This window comes from Grus americana, unplaced genomic scaffold (genome assembly GCF_028858705.1).
Source record: "Grus americana isolate bGruAme1 unplaced genomic scaffold, bGruAme1.mat scaffold_413, whole genome shotgun sequence".
Lineage (NCBI taxonomy): Eukaryota > Metazoa > Chordata > Aves > Gruiformes > Gruidae > Grus > Grus americana.
Genome location: NW_026561676.1, coordinates 2,305 through 21,543, shown reverse-complemented (window position 1 = coordinate 21,543; position 19,239 = coordinate 2,305). Strand labels below are relative to the sequence as shown.

At 53.4% G+C, this 19,239-nt stretch overlaps 1 long non-coding RNA gene across 1 annotated transcript; it reads right to left on the bottom strand.

Annotated features, from left to right (window-relative positions):
- Positions 1 to 10,654: 10,654 nt before the first annotated feature.
- On the bottom strand, positions 10,655 to 14,068 carry LOC129200684 (uncharacterized). The gene is made up of 4 exons (XR_008575065.1): positions 13,958 to 14,068; positions 12,259 to 12,427; positions 11,377 to 11,511; positions 10,655 to 11,216 (listed from the first exon to the last, which is right to left on the bottom strand). It is a non-coding gene; the product is annotated as an uncharacterized LOC129200684 (long non-coding RNA).
- Between the last annotated feature and the right edge of the window lie 5,171 nt (positions 14,069 to 19,239).

Sequence of the window (19,239 nt, the reverse complement as noted above, 5' to 3'; positions counted from 1 at the left end):
CAGTGGAATTAGCTATGCTTGCCATTTGCCACCTTAAATTCGTCAACGACTCTCTCTTTTCGAAAGCCGTAATTCCTGGAGCAAAGAATGCCTGGAATCCCCACCCTTCTTGAAGGCGGCTGCCATTCGCCCGCTTCCCTCTTTGTCTTTCCCCAAAAGCTTGGGGTTAGATTTTTCCTCCGCAAAGGACGTAACGTGAGGGCCCCTAAGGTAATTTCGTGATTAGGAAGATCTATGGGCAATCTATTGGTCCGGGTTCTGTCACTTAAAACCCGTACCGTATATCCCGGTGAGGGGATAGCAAACTGCCGACGGTCAGTCCTTCCCATCTATATTCCTGCTCCAAACGAGGTGAGGTTTCTGCACGTGCGCCCGATGGACGACGCCTCCTGCGCCCCAGAAATGTTTTGGATTATTCCGAAATTTGAATGGTTAAACCTTTGGGCGCAGTTCCAATTGTCAGACAATTTGGCCAAACCTGGCTGTAATATCATATTCTGATAATTGTCTAATCCTCCGTCTTCACTAGGAACTCCGCCCGCCGAAAGCACCGGGACGCAGGAGTTATATAACGCCACTTAGCTGTTTGAGGATCTGGCCAGGACGTGCATGGTTGTCCAGTCGTTCTCTCCTTAACGACCCTCAAACTCACTCGTAGCGGTTCGGTGTGATTCGAATTAGCTAACGCGCCCCATTCTACTGGATTTTTTACTAGATTTAGGCATGGGCAGACAGGCGGTAATGCTAGACAGGTTCCGAGTTTTTCCAAAGCCTTGTATCGGTTTTAAAAATCAAATTAGCTTCCAGGGCCAGCCCCATCCTCCAATTTAAGCCACTTATTAGTATTAATTGTAGGATTGAACAGCTGATACTTGCACAGAACATATTTACAAAATACACAAAACCCTATCGTAAGTAACAACCCAATACTTAGAAAAGCTTGATCGCAGGGATACTTAAAATAAGCCCCTCCGTTCGACCAGGGGCAATTCACGGAGTGGTCCCCGGTTTCTTCAAAGTTCACAAATAAACTTTGGTTAACCTGAGTCGCACAATGGATTCTCACCGGTCCACGGTAGGTCAGGAGGAGCAGAGGCCAGCTCCGCTCGAGCGTAGTGAATCTAAGACTCCTTCCCTGCAACCTTAACAGTGGTAAAAGTACTTAGTATCACTTAATAAGGTCCTTTCCATCTTTGCTGAAGGGGTTCCTCATTCCGGACCTTCATATAGACCCAATCTCCAGGCTAGCGAGGATGAACGTGTGTATCCAAGCCCAGAGGCGAAGAAAGAACCACGTGTCTATGTAACGAGGAAAGGATCTTTCCCATTCTCATTACACATTCTTTTAAATCTTGATTTCCTTTGACCTGCAAAGCTCCGGGCTAGTTTACCGCTCGATAAGGTTTTCTGTACGGTATCTCGTATGGACCAAGTTGGTCTTTAGAAGAGGGTCTAATTCTAATTCTCAGCAAAGCTAGTGGAAGGGCCTGGGGCCATTTGAGGTTAGTTTCTTGATGGATCTTGCTTATCTGTCTCTTCAAACTCCGATTCGTTCTTTCTACCTTTCCGCTAGATTGCGGCCTCCACGGAGCGTGCGGGTCCCGCTGTATTCCCGATATACGAGCCAAATTTTGAAGGATTTCAGCCACAAAGTGGGGACCCCTATCAGAGGGCATTCCTACTGGTACTCGAAATCTGGGAATTACTTCTTTCATTAATACCTTTACCGCTTCTCTAGCCTCGTTGGTGCGACAGGGAAAAGCCTCTGGCCATCCAGAAAAGATGTCCGCTAGCACTGATAAATATCGGTAACGGTTTTGATGGGGCAATTCAGAAAAATCTATTTGCCGGTAATGACCCGGACTATTCCCTTTTCTAACAACTCCCGTAGGTGGCCATCTAAAATTCTGAGGATTGTTCTTTAGACAAATTTCACATTTCTTTACTATACTTTTTATAATTCTGGTCATTCTAACGGTCAAAATCTGTCCCTTCGAATCATTTATCGTGGCCTCAATTCCCCAGTGCATAGATTGATGTTTCTCCTTTGCAATTTCCCTCGTTATAGGTTGGGTTACTATAAGTTGATTTTCGGGCGTAATTCACCGTCCTTCTGGATTTTTACTAGCATTTAGAGCTTTAGCCGATTGGTCGTCTTGTTCCCGATATCGCGGCCTATGCTTGGGAAGGTTACTGTGTTTATTAGGGACAATCAAAAAGATGCCCTCCTTGGCTGCCTGATCCGCCAACCTGTTTCCCACATTGATTTTGGTATTTTCAAATTGATGAGCCTTACGGTGCATCGTTGCGACCTCTGCCGGTAATTGGACGCTCTTCGAGAGCTTTACGGTAGTTTCTCCACGTTTAATGGGGGACCCTTCAGCTGACAATAGACCTCTCTCGTTCCAGATAGGTCCGTGAGCGTGTGCCACTCCAAAGGCATACTTGGAGCCTGTCCGAATATTTACTCGCTTTCCTTGAGAGCGCGTTAATGCCCTTTCAAGTGCCGCTAATTCCACCTTCCGTGCTGAGGCGTTAGGTGGAAGAGCCTTTGCTTCAATCGCCTTTTCCTGTAAAACCACCGCGTAAGCTGCCGACCGTCTTCCTTTTTCCATATAACTGCTTCCATCTGTATATAATTCCCAATCGGGGTGTTCGAGTGGGGTATCCTTCGGGTCCTCTCGGCTAGCATAGACCCGTTCGACTGTTTGCAAACGGTTGCGTTTTATTTCCCCGCTATCTTCCAAAGAGGTGGATAGAAATAATGCAGGATTAATCGTAGATGTTACCTTTCAGTTCACATCATCCATCTCCAATAAGATGGCTTGATATTTCATCACTCTGTTTGGCAATAACCGGCGATTTCCTTTTTGCTCCGGTACTGCTGTCACCGCACGGGGCACGTACACGGTCATCCGTTGCCCCGTAGCGAGCTTCTGGGCCTCTCGAATCGGCGATACCGTCGCCGCTACGGCCCGGAGGCGGGACGGCCAGCCTTTACTCACGTTGTCCGGCTGTTTGGAAAAGTATCGCGCCGGTCTCTTCCGGGATCCCGAGCGTTGGGCGAGGACTCCCTGAGCCAGGTGAAACCTTTCGTGAACGTACAATTCAAAAGGTTTAGTCAGATTTGGTGATCCTCGAGGTGGGGCCAACATTAAGGTTCTTTTAGGCGACTCAAAGGCTCGACGACACTGCGGGGTCCAGACTGAAATGTCTTCTTTCAATGCCTTGTAAAGCGGTTGTACTATTAATCCATAGTCTGTTATCCATGATGTGCACCACCCCGCCGTTCCCAGAAAAGCCCGCGGTTCCCTTTTCGAAGTCGGTTCTGTTATTTGACACTTAGCTTCTTTCCTCTCTGTCCCCGGGCTCCGCAATCCTTGGGAAATAGTGAACCCTAAATATAATACTTGTTGGTTTACTAGTTGAGCCTTCCTTTTAGACACTGGATACCCTGCTCGTCCCAAGAAATTTAAAAGGCTTGTAGTGATTCCCATACGCTTATCAGGTGACTCGGCCACAGTTAACACATCATCCATGTATTGCAATAGACTCCTCGTTATGTTGCTTCCGTTCTTCTAACTCTTTGGCTAATTGATTCCCAAACAGAGCGGGGCTATTTTTAAACCCCTGGGGAAGAACTGTCCGAGCCAATTGAATTTTTCGCCCTGTCGTGGGGCTTTCCCATTCGAAGACAAACAGCTCCTGAATCCCTTTGTCCAAGGGTATGCAAAAGACAGCATCCTTTAAGTCTAGAATTGTAAACTATGTGTCCGTTTCTTTCATTGTTCTAAGTACTGTATATGGGTTAGCCACCGCTGGGTGGATATCTTCTACAATTCGATTGATGGCTCTCGGGTCTCGTACCAAACGGTACTCATTTGAATGAGGTTTCTTTACCGGCACGATGGGAGTGTTAAATGCTGACGGGCGTTCAACCTACAGCCCAAATGTTTTAAAATTATTTATTAACATCTGTAGTCCTACTCTAGCCTCTAACCGCAAAGGGTGTTGTTTCTGCCTGACCGGTTCAGCTCCCGGCTTTAACTGAAACTTTACTGGTTCTGCAGCTCGTGACCTTCCCGGAGTTCCGATGGGATTACTGCGGTCTCTATTTCCTGCGGGATTTCCGGTTCCGTTTGAACTGGGTCCTGTAACACATAAACTTGAGCATCTAAAGATTTAGATGCAGGTTTTTTGGTTTTGTGGTTTTTTTGTTTGTTTACACATATCCTTCCTCTTTTGAAAGTTATTTGTGCTCTGACTTTGGTGAGGAGGTCTCTTCCCAGTGAGGGAACGGGGCACTCTAGCATATATAAAAACTGATGGGTTACTCGCTGTTTCCCAATATTAAAATCTAGCAGTTGAAAGAACGGTCTCCTTTCCTTTTTCCCTGTAGCACCAACAACCACCACATTCTCTTGGCTTAGTTTCCCTTGACAAGTATTAATTACTGAGTAGGCTACAACAGTATGTACCAGAAAATCTACTTCCTCGTTCCCCAACATTCTTGTGACCAGGGGTTCTGTTGGGGCTTCTTTTGATACTTACCCCGGTCCCCATCATTGATCAGTACCTCCATCTAGGATAAGAAGCCTGGTGGCTATTTGAACCTGTTCTGGTCTTAGTCTGGACTCTCCACCTCTCCCCTCGGGGCCGTTCTCTTTTCCAGTGCCCCTCCTGTCTGCAAATTGCACGCTGATTTGGACCTGACCGAGCAGATACTCCTCCTCCCCTTTCTCCTCTTCCTCTGCGAGCTCCTCTCCCAGCATTCGTCAGTGCAGCAACTATTTTCCTTTCCTGATTCTCTTTAACCGCTTCTCTGTTATTATACGCTTTCCACGCCCTTTCCAACAACTTGCTCCAATTCCTCGAATCCTCTCCCTCTAGTGTTTGTAACTTTCTTCAAATATCCGGAGCTGCCTGTCCCACAAAGATAAATGCTAACTGCAAGGCATCTCCCTCCTTTTAAGGATCCAAATCGGTATATTTTCTGGCAGTAGAAACCAATCTCTCATAATATTCTGATGGGGATTCATTCCAACCCTGGACTATCTGATATATCTTAGACAGATTTTTGGCCTCAGGTATGGCATGCCGAGCTCCAAACATGATTAACCTCTGGTATCTGGTCAACAAATCTCAATGAACCAGGTTATTAGGATCCCAGTGGGGATCAGCTGGTGGAAGACAATCATTAACAGTGCCTTGTTCTCCTGCTTGTGCACATATTCTTTCTGCTTCTTCCTTTGCCTTTGCAAGTACCAGAGTTCGCTCATCCGCTGTTAGCAGATTATCTAAGATGACCTGCAAATCATTCCAGTCTGGATCCTGAGTCCTGATTATCATCTCTATCACTTTATTAGGATCTTCCTTATAGATAACTGCCAACTTTTTCCACGAGCATAAATCAGTCACTGAGAAAGGTACTTTAACGGTCACTGGTCCCTCTGCCCCTACCGCCTGTCACGGCAGAGCTTGTGCAACTTGACCTCCCAATCCTCCCCTTGTTCTCCCTGCAATAGGACTGAATTCCTCGCTGCCAGCAAAAGATTCCCCTTCATCAGAAACTTCCTCCTCCTCCCTTTCATTCCTTCTATCCTCTCCCGGGGGCGCAACCAACGTTCCCGCTTCCTCCTCGCCTGGTCCTCCGTATTTGACGCGCCATTTACCGATACTACGCGCCGAACGACGATGCTGAGAGAGTTTCTGATTATCTTTTCCCAAGGTCAGAACCAAAGCATCTCTCTGTATTAGTTTACATTCCCTGCTCCGTTCAAGATGATCTCGTAAAGCAAAGAATAGATCAACATAGGGAACTTCATCCCATTTCCCCCCCTTCTGCAAAATAACATTAATTGAAGCATAGTATTATACGTTACGCTGCCATCTCTATGCCATTCTTCTCCACTAATTTATACCTCGCCCACCCGCATTGACAATGTGCGACAAGCTTTTTCTGTGTCAGGGGGTGTCCCCCCAATTTACTCCAGTTTCTCAGAACACAACCCAAAGGAGTATTCTTTCCAATCCTGCCCTCTCGGGATTGTCCCGATCCCATAATTAACCTCTGGGAGAATACATGCGACGTATACCCCGACCAATTTTCCCTTTAACCATATTAGTGTATTCCAAGCATCCCCATATTAATGTCTACTAAACCCTTTACTGGAATATCCATAACCCAATTGTGCAAGGATTTTTCCACCCTTATGTATAAAGAAAAGCAATACCTTACCGCTCCCAGGGGCCGTGTGCTGGACCTCCACGCATCAGAGGATCAGCGATCTCCCCAAAAAATACTCGGTGGGTGCTGGAGGTCCGATGGTCCGAGAAGTCTCAGAGACAGGGTCCCATCTGTGTCGCCAGAAACTGTCACCAAATAGGGGATAATAAACTCTCCGATACCCCATTTTAGCATTAGAAAGCGGGCATTGCTTTATTCGGCACCAGATGCACGGGGGATAGTTCTGCCTATCGTGCATACCCTAAACCAAAAGCTCATCCTTTATATACCTTAAGATGTGAGTATTCATACATTTTCTGAGAAATCTCTGCCATATTTACATAATGCTGGCATTGCAAAACTATGCTGCATGGGGGTCTCAGGTGGTCCTCGGTGGTCGTTTGGGGAGTTAGCCCCCTGCTCTTTTTTCCCTTTTATGGTCACAAGTCTTGAGAACAGTTTCTTCTCCTTCCATGTTCCCCAACTCTGTTGTCCGGCCAAGCTGTTCTTCCTTATCAAGCCTGTTTGGGCAATCCTGCTGGGATGTTTCTGTTCTCAAGGTTAGGAGCTCTTCTCCGTACATGTTAATCGCTCGTAGGCCTTGTTAAATTCAAAGCTAATCGTTGTTTGGTAAAAGAATTTCTCAACAGGGAGGGACGTGACGTGACACAGAAGAGGGGTGCTGCAGTTCTAAGGGTCTTTCGGAGCTGCTGAGAGAATCTGATGGTTTGGACTCATCTCTCTTACCCTTCCTCCTCCCTTCCTCTGAAGCTCCGGTTGCTTGACTGTCATGCGCCTAAAAGAATAGATTGCTCTCTACAGCTTTTACAATATAAGGCTTTCCAGATACATAACCTCGCACACGCTAGGTGGCTGTACTGTGCTTTTAGTGACGCATACAAACCCTGTGGCGCACGTTAGAGATCGGATCTGCTGAGGACTATGCTAAGAGGTGTTCTTCTTAACCCGGAGAGACGGTCTCCTGCCTGCAGCTAGAGGAAGCTGCCAGCTGGATCCCCTTTATTTTATTCTTCAGCTGCATTGCCTTTTTCTGGCCTCTGGCTTGGGCCACAGCAGCTCCTCTCTGTGGCCAGTAAGTGTCCAGCTATCCTTTTTTGCTTGGGCCTCTAGGAGAAGGAGGCCAAAGGCAACCCACACAAACCTGAGGCAGATGCAGCAAACAACATCCCCAGAGAGGAACCAACAACTGAGCCCTCACCGCTGCCTCTGGGAGAGGGAAACAACCAGCAACTCTCATCCACAGTGATGACTGTAGCTCTCCTGAAGCAGCAACCCCTTCTTCTGCAGGAGCTTTTGGAGATGCCACTTTCTCCAAACTGATGCTAATGACACCAGCATTTATGGTGCAATAAATTATCTTTGAGGGCCAGCGTGCTAATGTGAAGACAGGGTCAGGCAGCAGTCTGTGGCTATGGGACAGGCTACAGAGGAGGTGCTGCAGCTGGGAGCAGCTGTGTGGGCTAACCAGAGCTAGAGCATTTTTGTTGAGGTGAGAGGCAGATAGTGCCTTTTCCAAAAGGGGAAACAACACCTGCCGGCATGCACTGGCAAACACCACATGTCAGCTGAGTGCTGTAAGACTACAGCTCCCAGCGTGCCGCAGGAGGCAGCCTTCCATGCTTCCTGACCCTGCGGAGCCGTGATAGCAGCACCGAGCTCTGCAGCGTGGCTCCGGGCTGGACCACCAGCACCCCCCCCCCGCAAGCTCTGACACAGCACAGACGCCCGCTGTCTCCAGGCAGCCCTCGCTGCCCGGCTGTGACACGGCGCAGACCCCCCCCACCCACCACACGGCTCCAGGCAGCCCCCCTCCCGTTCCATGCCTCTGACACGGACCCTGCCACCCACCCCCACCCCCCTCCTCAGAGGCACCCCCTGCTGCCCCACTCACATTCTCCCTCTGTGCAGCCACAGCCCAGCAACACCTCCACTCCTCCCTTGGCTCACAGCAGCCACTGCACACCAGCAGCCCCTTATAGGGAGGGGCTGTGGCCATCAGCCTCACTGCCCGCACCTGGGGCACCAGCAGCCTCACTGCCTGCACCTGGGGCTCCTCCAGCCCCAACCCACAGCTGGAGCCCCGCATGAACAGGGGGCCATCGCCTGACCCCACCACACCTCCTCCCCTGCCCTCCATCACAGCCCCTCGCCCCCCACAAAGGAAGCCCCAATGCAGCCGGCATGGCAAAAGAGACCACAAGCATATTCAGTCACACACAGAGCCGGTCCCGGGAGAGACTCCGCACCGGGGCTCGGGGCCCGGCCCTGGGGCACCTCGGCTGTCCTATCCAGAGCCACGCTCGCCAGTCCGGCGTGGAACAGACACACGGTCGGTCCGTCAGGCTGCTGGAGAGCTGGGCTGCTATGTGCAGGCTGCCGCCAAAACCGAGGAGCCAGCTGCAGGACGCTAGAAGAGAGGAGAAAAGGGGCAGCCAGCTGGATGGGGGCAGCGGCGAGTGAGAAAGCACGAGGCAAGGAAAGGGACGGTGAGTGAAGGACGGGGACAGGGAGCCTGACAGAGAGGGAGGAAGAAGCGGCAGGAAGAGAGGCAGCAGGACGGCGACCGACAAACAAGGACGGGGAGCGGGACAGAGAGGCAGAAACGACCCTGGGCGGGCAGCGCCACGGCGAGGGAGGAAAAGAGAATAAGGGCAGGGAGCTGGACCGAGAGGTACGGCGAGGGACAGCGGCATGGGGAGCAGGACAGAGCAACAGAGAATAAAAAAAGGAAGCGGGAGCGTGAGAGAACCGGGCTGGGGAGCAGGGAGAAGGAGAGATAAAAGGAGAGAGCAACAGAGGAAAAGAGGGACGCTGGGGCAGAGTGAGAAAAAGAGGGGCAGGGAGCAGGACAGAGGGGCAGAGGCAGAAGGAGGACAGAGGGACAGAGAGACAAAAGAGGGAGACGAGGACTGGGCAGAGGGGAGAGAAAGACAGGGGCAAGGAGCAGAGACACAAAGGTGCCAGGAAAAGGACGGTCAGATGGAGCGAGAAACAGGGTCGAGGACCAGGACAAAAGGACAAAGAAAAAGGCAAGGAAGAAGGAAGGAAGGATAAAGGTGGGACAGGGACCGGGACATACGCAGTGAAACAAAGTAGAACAGAGAAGAGAGGACAGGGATTGAGGAACAGAGAGAGAGATGCAGACTGGTACACAGAGACGGCGAAGGTAAGCAAAACCAGCGACAGGCAGGAGGACCTGGTTCTGACAACCCATCGCTCCCAATGTCGCTTCCATGGCCTCAAAAAATGTGACGTGCCACAAGACAAGAGAATGGGAGAGTGAAAGCAAAGGCACGGGAAACTTAACGCTCTTAGTAATTTCACTGAGCATCACAGCTTACAGTTACTCAATGTCTTCCGGTGTCACAGGATGAGGTACAACTGATTTCGTCTCCATGTCTCTGGACAGAGCTTTTCTCATATCTGTGGGGGGGAAGAAAAAAAAAAAAGATATTCTAAGATGACAGTCCTTGCACAAAGCCACGTTCAGCGAATTCTCTATTACAATAAGGTCGTTTCTAACCCAGAAAATTTCACAGAATCATAGAGTATCTCAAGTTGGAAGGGACCCATACGGATCACCGAGACCAAGCCCCCGCTCCACGCGGGACTACCTAAAACTAAACCGTGCGACTAAGAGCATTGTTCAGATGCTCCTTGAACTCCTGACAGGCTCGGTGGCTACGACCGCTTCCCTGGGGAGCCTGTTCCGTCACTGACCGCCCTCTCAGTGAAAAGCCTTTTCCCAACATCCGGTCTGAACTTTCCCTGACGCAGCTTCGACCCGTTTCCTTGGGTCCTAGTGCCGGTCACCGGAGAGAGCGGAGGTCAGCGCCTCCCCCTCCGCCGTCGCCCTCGAGGAAGGTGTAGACTGCGATGAGGTCACCCCTCAGCCTTCCCTTCTCCAAGCTGAACAAACCAAGTGACCTCAGCCGCTCCCCCTAAGTCTTGCCTCGGAGACATCTCGCCATCTCGGTCGCCCTCCTCCACACACGCTCCAAGACCGTTGTTCGGCGGCACCGCTCTCGACTGGAACCTAACGCTGCACGTAACTCAACTGAGTGGAAAGGAAATGACGGGCTAAAGGGACAAATAGACGATTTAAGGCAGCCGCAATGATGGCAGATGTCTGTCCGTAGCCCTTCTATTTATTTCACAGCGCTCCTGCGTATCAAACGAACGGTACCAGAACAGAAAAGGTATACAGCGTGGCCACGTTACCCCTCGGGGAGGACGGCGAAAGGAGAGAAGATCTAGAAAGAGGAAGCAGCTGGTACTTCACTTTTGGTAACAGAATTAACATCAACATGTTCCTTCCCTTTGAAATTGAAAATGCCACCCAATTCTCTGCCACTGTTGACCACCGACACTTGTAAACTTCTAGTGAAACACCTGAGGAAAACAAAGTTTCAGGTCCCTGGCTAGGGGAAGAAACCAGGCAAGCGCCACCGTTCCTTCCCCCTGACAACACTAGCAAAAAAAACCAGCCGCTGGGGGCGAGCGTTCCTCCAAAAGAAAAATCAGGTGAGAAACCGCATTTTTATTTTCAGCTTACCTACAGGATAAATGTCTTTGTAGTTGTTTCTGCCACAGATGCTACAAAACGCGTAAACTGCACAAAGATTAAGTTTTGTAACTGATCTAAGCTTCAGTATGAAAAGCTACCTAAAGGAGTACGCAAAGTCCCACTCATCAACAATTATCTGACCCTGTTTCATATTAAAAAAAAAAAAAAAAGTAATGCTAATCACACAGACAAGCCCAAGAACCCTCAACATGAGAATCTTTCCGTTCAGCTGGAGGCAGAACGAGTACTTACCACGGGCATCCTCATCTGGCTCTCCGCTGCTAGCAGAGCGGCACGCCAACACTGTCCGGTACACGCCGTAGTACGCCTAGTTGCTTCTACGTATTTACCGCCACCTGATTTGATACTCTCACAAAGAGATCGATGAAAAAGCCACCCTTTCTTTGAAAAAATAAAAACAAAACCACACAGTTAAGGAACGGTAGGCGAACGTATTTCTAAATCATAACCCACGGCTTGCAGGCAGACCAAGAGCAGCTCTGACGATGCGGTACGCTCATCAAACATCTTTCACGCCGGAATAACAGATGTACTCCCTTACCACGGGACGCATCCAGCACAGGGACAAATTTCATGCTGTTTTTGTCACACGACCGTTCTTCTGCACCAGCCAGTGGGTTCAGAATTAAGGACGGGACAGGCTAAACGCTCACACGAGCCTCCTATCCGTAAGAAACTATTAAAAATAGAAAAAAAATTTCCACATTTTAGATCGCGTTGCCTTAGGGACTGCCTCCTTCAAAGCCTGCCTACTGGGGGGGGGTGGGGTGGGGGGTGCCTGTGCGTGCACGCACATGCGTGAGGTGTGGAAATCGGTCACAGAATTCAGTTGCCTAATGAGAGACGGCCCTTCTCCTCGCAAGGCAAACATTTCAAAACATCATACTCTTTTCCGATTTTACCGGCTGGTACTGGGGTTGCCCTACCAGCATGAGTTGGGGACCCATCCCTCTGGGTCCGTGCGACGCCAAATTAAATATTCTGCAAGTAACCGAGCAGGAGATGGAAAGTAAGCTAAGATACTCTCTGCCGTACAACGTTTGTTCGCGATTGTCCCCGAGGGAATCACACAAAGCCCACGCTTGCTGAACCGGTACGTTCGAGGCCCTATGGGAAACGGCGCTGACGTTTCGCCAAGCTCTTCTCCTGTCAAGAAGAGGACTTTTTATGCGGCATCCCTACTGGCATTCGGCCTGCTTTCGGCTCATTCTGACAGGTCAGCTTCCAGAGAAAGCCTGAGATTTCAAACCGCCAAGCAACATTCACGATTCTTGCTCTCTGACTACGGGGAATTTCAGCGAATCGGAACGCTACTTGGAGCAACGTTCCGGGTCTGTTTCGCCGCAAACCAAATATCTAAGCCACGGACCGGGCGCCCGTAGAAAAATTACTTTAAAAGATTAAAGACAAGCACAGTGCTCACTTTTCTGAAATTTCTTCCGGTAGCGCCATCAATTTAGCGGCCGAACCCAGCCATCGCAATTCCAGTGCAACGGAGCAAGCAGGAATGTGTCCGTGCCGCTCTTCCCTGGCCACGGAGCCTTCCGCTCTACCCGTTACTGCGAATGTATGGAGCATCAGCACAGCAGCACCTGTGGAATAACACACCGCCCACAGCTATACAGAAGAAGAATCCGAGACAACGGTAGAAGACCCCAGACCAAAAGTCACCGCGGGACTAAGGGACGCGCGGACAGCGCGCGAGGGGTGGGTGTCCGGGACCCAAGCGTGTAACGGCCCCGGGATTTCTTTGTTCCGGGTCCCTCTCTTTGGAGGCGCCCCGCCCGGGCCGATCCCGCTGCTGCACCTTTCAGTTATGTTAATTATTTTACAAAATCCGACACCCGGAGACTGCTGCCAGAAGCCTCGGGTCGAGCCCGAAGGAGGAGGAGGAAGCGCTCCCGAGAAGAAGCGTGCACGCGACACTGTGAACGGGGTGCGAACGCTGGGGCGGCAGCTGCTCCTCCTCAAACAGAGACAGAGAGAGAAAGAAGAGGGGGAAAGCCACAGGGTACAGAGGGCGGAAGTGGAAAAGAGGAGCTGGGAGCCGGACAGAGAGAGGTGGAGAAAGAGGCCGTCGGAAGGGAAGGGACGGGCTGCGGGGCAGAGGGGGACTTGCCAGCGCCAGGTTCGCAGTTCCACCCGATAATCTTAAAGGTCTCTGCCAACCTCGACGATTCGGTCGCTTTAAAAAACAATCGGGATCTCGAGGCGGACCGAGAGAGAGAGACGGAGAATATAAAAATGGTCGCGGCTAAGAGGGCAGAGAGAGAGGAATCGCGAGACAGGGAGAGGCAAGCCAGGCAGGGGAAAAAGTCCCGACAGGCTTCTGTAGTGACAGGGAGGAATTGAAAATTCGAGAGAGGGAGCTGGACAGAGAGAGAGAGACGGGGAAAAGTAAGACGGTGGCGAGCTACCGGGCAGAGAAGCAGAGTTTAAAGCCGGGGACCGGGAGAGGGACAGAGAGGGAAGGAGAAAGGAACGAAGGGACGGGCTGCGGGGCAGACAGGGAGGAAGGAAGGAAGAAAGAAAGAGGGACAGGGAGCCAGACAAACCGCGACGGGGAAAGAAAAAGGTACTGACGGGCTAGGAGACAGAGAGGGGAGACTTTAGGAAAACAGGGACGGGGAATGAGACGGAGAAAAGGAACCGTAGCGACGGGTGCCGGGACAGAGAGGCAGGCCTTCAAAACGAGGGGCAAGGAAGAGGCTCAAGAGGGACGGAGAAAGAGAGAGAGAGACTCACGACGACTCGCTACAGAGCCGAGAAGGAAGACCTCGAACAACAGGAACGAGGAGCCGCACAGAGAGAGCCAGAGACGGCAGAAATACCGACGGGCTACAGGACCGAGGGGGAGGAATGCAGAAACAGTGGCTGGGGGCCGGACAGAGAGACAGGGGGAGAGAGAGAAGGAAACGATAGCCACGGGCTACAGGGCAGAGAGAGCGAGGACCTAAAAAAGGTGGGGACAGGCAGCCCGTCAGAGCGAGATGGAAAAAGAACATAGCGGGGAGCAGAAAGCAAACCAAAAAACCCCACAGCGGGGTGGGAAAGCGAGGGGGGCAGAGGAGGGCCCGCGACGCAGAGGAGAGGCGATGGGGCCCCGCGGGCCCAGGACTCACCGCAGCTCTGGCTCTCGGCGCTGCCGGGAGAGCTTGCCAGCGCAGACGCTTCTTTCTCCTGCTCTCCGCCTTTCCTTTGCTGTCACTCTGGTCGCTCGGCTGTCCTCCGCCTAAGAGAATACACGGGTGTCTTATAGCTCCGAGGAGACGAGTCTGCCTAGATGAGTAGCCTGCCTCCCTCCCTCCCTCGGTACGCGGCCGCACCGTGCTTTGGGTTACGCGTGGCGACCCTGCGGTGCCCGTCAGCAGCCTGACCTGCCGCAGAGCGCAACGAGGGATCTTTCCTCATCCGGCGAGGCAGGCGCTCTCTTGCCTGCAGCGGGAGGCAGCTGCCGGCCGGAGAGCCTCCATCTCTTCTTCTTCTTCACCTTTCTCTGGCCATTCCAGCTTCCCTTAGGGCAGCTCCTGTCCACAGCCGGTAAGCGCTCCGCCGCCTGTCCCTTTTCGCCCCCATGCCACGAGGCGAGCCAGGCCAGGCACAGGCGAGGCGGGTGCAGTCAACGGCATCCCCAAGGGAGGGACGGGCAACCACGTCCTCAGCACAGCCTGGGAGAGGGAAAGAAAAAGCAGTGGCCGTTACTACCGGAGGTCGGCCCTGGCCGGAGACCCTCCTCCTTCTGCAGGGGCTTCCGGAGACGCCGCTCTTTCCCCGCACTGCTGCTGCTGCTGCCGCCAGCACCCCCGTTCAGGAAGAAAGTGGCACAGGGGAGGGCCAGCTTGCCGCCTTCACGCCAGGGCTCGGGGGCGGCCTGGGGCTGCCGGACAGGCTTCCGGAGAGTCCGACCAGTAGCGCTCGTCTCGGGACACCGGGCGACGCCTCACCGCGCGCGCTCTCATAGCACGGCCGCACCGCTGCTCGGGAGCGGCTGGAAGCCTGCAGAAAACCACTCGAAACCGGCAAAAAAACCCCAACCTCGCGCTCCTGCGAGAGCAAGTCGGGCTGTCCGGCAGCCACGTCCGCGAAAACGACGCCTCCCGGCACGCCCTGGCAAGCGCCGTGTGGCAGCCGAGTGCCGTAAGACTACACTTCCCAGCGTGCTCCGGGGAGCCAATATGGCCGACCAGCAGCCGCGTGCCCCAAGACTGCAACTCCCAGCGTGCCGCGGGAGGCAGCCTTCCACGCTTCCTGACCCTGCGGGGACACCGTCCCGTGCCCTCACCCGAAAGCCGACTCACCCGAAAGCCCTGCCGAGCCGCGACGGCAGCCCCGAGCTCCGCAGCGCGGCTCCGGGCTGGACCGCACCCCCCCGCCCCCACCTCCCCTCAGCCACCTCCGAAAGGCGCGGACGCCCGCCGGCTCCGGGCAGCCCCCGCCGCCCGGCTCCGGACGGTCTCCCTGCCCGGTTCCGACACGGCGCGCACCCCCCCACCCGCCGCACGGCTCCGGGCAGCCCCCCCTCCCCTCTATGACACAGACCCCGCCGCCCCCCCGCCTCTCCGCGGAAGCGGCACCGCTGCCACCGCCCTCCTCGGGGCTTTCCCCGGGACCCGCCGGTCCGTCCCGCTGCCCCGCTCACCTTCTCCCTCCGTGCAGCCGCAGCCCGGCGACGACACCGCTCCTCCCTCGACTCACAGCAGCCCCTGCACACCGGCTGCCGGCAGCCGGTTCGGGAAAGGGTCCGTGGCGCTGCACTGCGCATGCGCTGCGCTACCGCTGCAGTACCGAAATTTGGTCGCCAGGGGGCAGCAACGAGCAAGCATGCGCTGTGCGCTGCGTAAGGGGCGGGGCTTGGCGTGCGTCAGGGGCGGAGTTTGCGTGACGGGCGGGGCTTGGCATGCGTGGGGGCGGGGTTTCGGCGGGGGCGGAGTTTAGGTGGGGCGGTGCTTGGCGTGCATCTGGGCGGAGTTTATGTCAGGGGCGGAGTTTGTATGGGGGTGGGGTGCCGTGAGGGGCGGGGCTTGGCGTGCATCAGGGGCAGAATTTGAATGACAGGCAGAGTCTGCATGAGGGGAGGGGCTTGGCATGTGTCGGGGCGGAGTTTGTCTCAGGGCGGAGTTTGTGTGGGGGCGGGCTTGATAGGCGTCTTAGCAGTTCTCTAGACATTTTAAAGATTCAGCCTCAAAACTGCAAAGGTCCAGGTCCTGATCCCAGGCGAAACCTGCCAGCCCCGAGTGGTTATTCTTTCCTGACACCTCTACCATGGCCGCATTCACAGCCGTAAAAATTCTGGAGCGGCAGGCTGCTTTAGGCATCCAAAAACTCTGACATGTGAAGGAGTGGTTCTCTGTCCGTTCCCCGCCTCTGGCCGTCAAAAATGAAAAAGTCCGAGCTCTGCTCCCAGGCGAAACCTGCCAGCCCTGAGTGGTTATTCTTTCCTGAAACCTCTACCATGGCCCCATTCACAGCCCTACTAACTCTGGAGCTGCAGGCTCCTTTAGGCATCCAAACACTCCGACATGTGAAGGAGCGGATCTCGAGCCATTTTCGAGATTGAAGCCTCAAAATTGCAACCCTCCGGGCCCTGCTCCTAGGCAAAACCTGCCAGCCCCGAGTGGTTATTCTTTCCTGAAACCTCTACCATGGCCCCATTCACAGCCCTACTAACCCTGAAGCTGCAGCCTCCTTTAGGCATCCAAAAACTCCGCCATGCCTCTTAGCAGCTCTCTGTCCTTTGCCCGCCTGCGACCGTCAAAACTGCAAATGTCCGGGCCCTGCTCCAGGGCGAAACCTGCCAGCCCTGAATGGCTCTTCTTTCCTGGCACCTCTACCATGGCCCCATTCACAGCCCTAAAAATTCTGCAGCGGCAGGCTCCTTTAGGCATCCAAACACTCCGACATGTGAAGGAGCGGCTCTCTAGCCATTTTGGAGATTCAAGCCTCAAAACTGCAACCGTCCGGACCCTGCTCCCAGGTGAAACCTGCCAGCCCCGAATGCTGTGTCTTTGCTGAAACCTCTACCATGGCCCCATTCACAGCCCTACTAACCCTGGAGCTGCAGGCTCCTTTAGGCATCCAAAAACTCCGACGTGAGATGAAGCGGATCGCTGTCCGTTGCCTCACTTCAGCCTTCAAAACTGCTAATGTCCAGGCCCTGCTCCCAGGCGAAACCTGTCAGCCCCGAATGCTGTGTCTTTCCTGAAACCTCTACCATGGCCCCATTCACAGCCCTACTAACCCTGGAGCTGCAGGCTCCTTTAGGCATCCAAAAACTCTGACATACGTCTTAGCAGCTCTCTAGCCATTTTCGAGATTTAAGCTTCAAAACTGCATACCTCTGGGCCCTGCTCCCAAGCAAAACATGCCAGCCCCGAATGCTGTGTCTTTCCTGAAACCTCTACCATGGCCCCATTCACAGCCCTACTAACCCTGGAGCTGCAGGCTTCTTTAGGCATCCAAAAACTCCGACGTGAGATGAAGCGGATCGCTGTCCGTTGCCTCACTTCAGCCGTCAAAACTGCAAACGTCCGGGCCCTGCACCCAGGCAAAACCTGCCAGCCCCGAGTGGTTATTCTTTCCTGAAACCTCTACCATGGCCCCATTCACAGCCCTACTAACCCTGGAGCTGCAGGCTCCTTTAGGCATCCAAAAACTCCGCCATGCCTCTTAGCAGCTCTCTGTCCTTTGCCCGCCTGCGACCGTCAAAACTGCAAACGTCCGGGCCCTGCTCCAGGGCGAAACCTGCCAGCCCTGAATGGCTCTTCTTTCCTGGCACCTCTACCATGGCCCCATTCACAGCCCTAAAAATTCTGCAGCGGCAGGCTCCTTTAGGCATCCAAACACTCCGACATGTGAAGGAGCGGCTCTCTAGCCATTTTGGAGATTCAAGCTTCAAAACTGCAACCGTCCGGGCCCTGCTCCCAGGCGAAACCTGCCAGCCCCGAATGCTGTGTCTTTCCTGAAACCTCTACCATGGCCCCATTCACAGCCCTAAAAATTCTGGAGCTGCAGGCTCCTTTAGGCATCCAAAAACTCCGACGTGAGATGAAGCGGATCGCTGTCCGTTGCCTCACTTCAGCCTTCAAAACTGCTAACGTTCAGGCCCTGCTCCCAGGCGAAACCTGTCAGCCCCGAGTTGTTATTCTTTCCTGAAACCTCTACCATGGCCCCATTCACAGCCCTAAAAATTCTGGAGCTGCAGGCTCCTTTAGGCATCCAAAAACTCCGACGTGAGATGAAGCGGATCGCTGTCCGTTGCCTCACTTCAGCCGTCAAAACTGCAAACGTCCGGGCCCTGCACCCAGGCGAAACCTGCCAGCCCCGAATGCTGTGTCTTTCCTGAAACCTCTACCATGGCCCCATTCACAGCCCTAAAAATTCTGGAGCTGCAGGCTCCTTTAGGCATCCAAAAACTCCGACGTGAGATGAAGCGGATCGCTGTCCGTTGCCTCACTTCAGCCGTCAAAACTGCTAACGTCCGGGCCCTGCTCCCAGGGAAAACCTGCCAGCCCCGAGTGGTTATTCTTTCCTGAAACCTCTACCATGGCCCCATTCACAGCCCTACTAACCCTGAAGCTGCAGCCTCCTTTAGGCATCCAAAAACTCCGCCATGCCTCTTAGCAGCTCTCTGTCCTTTGCCCGCCTGCGACCGTCAAAACTGCAAATGTCCGGGCCCTGCTCCCAGGCAAAACCTGCCAGCCCCGAATGCTGTGTCTTTGATGAAACCTCTACCATGGCTCCATTCACAGCCCTACTAACCCTGGAGCTGCAGGCTCCTTTAGGCATCCAAAAACTCTGACATACGTCTTAGCAGCTCTCTAGCCATTTTCGAGATTCAAGCCTCAAAACTGCAAACGTCTGGGCCCTGCTCCCAGGCGAAACATGCCAGCCCCGAATGCTCTGTCTTTCCTGAAACCTCTACCATGGCCCCATTCACAGCCCTACTAACCCTGGAGCTGCAGGCTCCTTTAGGCATCCAAAAACTCCGACGTGAGATGAAGCGGATCGCTGTCCGTTGCCTCACTTCAGCCTTCAAAACTGCATACCTCTGGGCCCTGCTCCCAGGCGAAACCTGTCAGCCCCGAATGCTGTGTCTTTCCTGAAACTTCTACCATGACTCCATTCACAGCCCTACTAACCCTGGAGCTGCAGGATCCTTTAGGCATCCAAAAACTTTGACATACGTCCTAGCAGCTCTCTAGCCATTTTCGAGATTCAAGCCTCAAAACTGCAAACGTCTGGGCCCTGCTCCCAGGCGAAACATGCCAGCCCCGAATGCTCTGTCTTTCCTGAAAGCTCTACCATGGCCCCATTCACAGCCCTACTAACCCTGGAGCTGTAGGCTCCTTTAGGCATCCAAAAACTCCGACGTGAGATGAAGCGGATCGCTGACCGTTGCCTCACT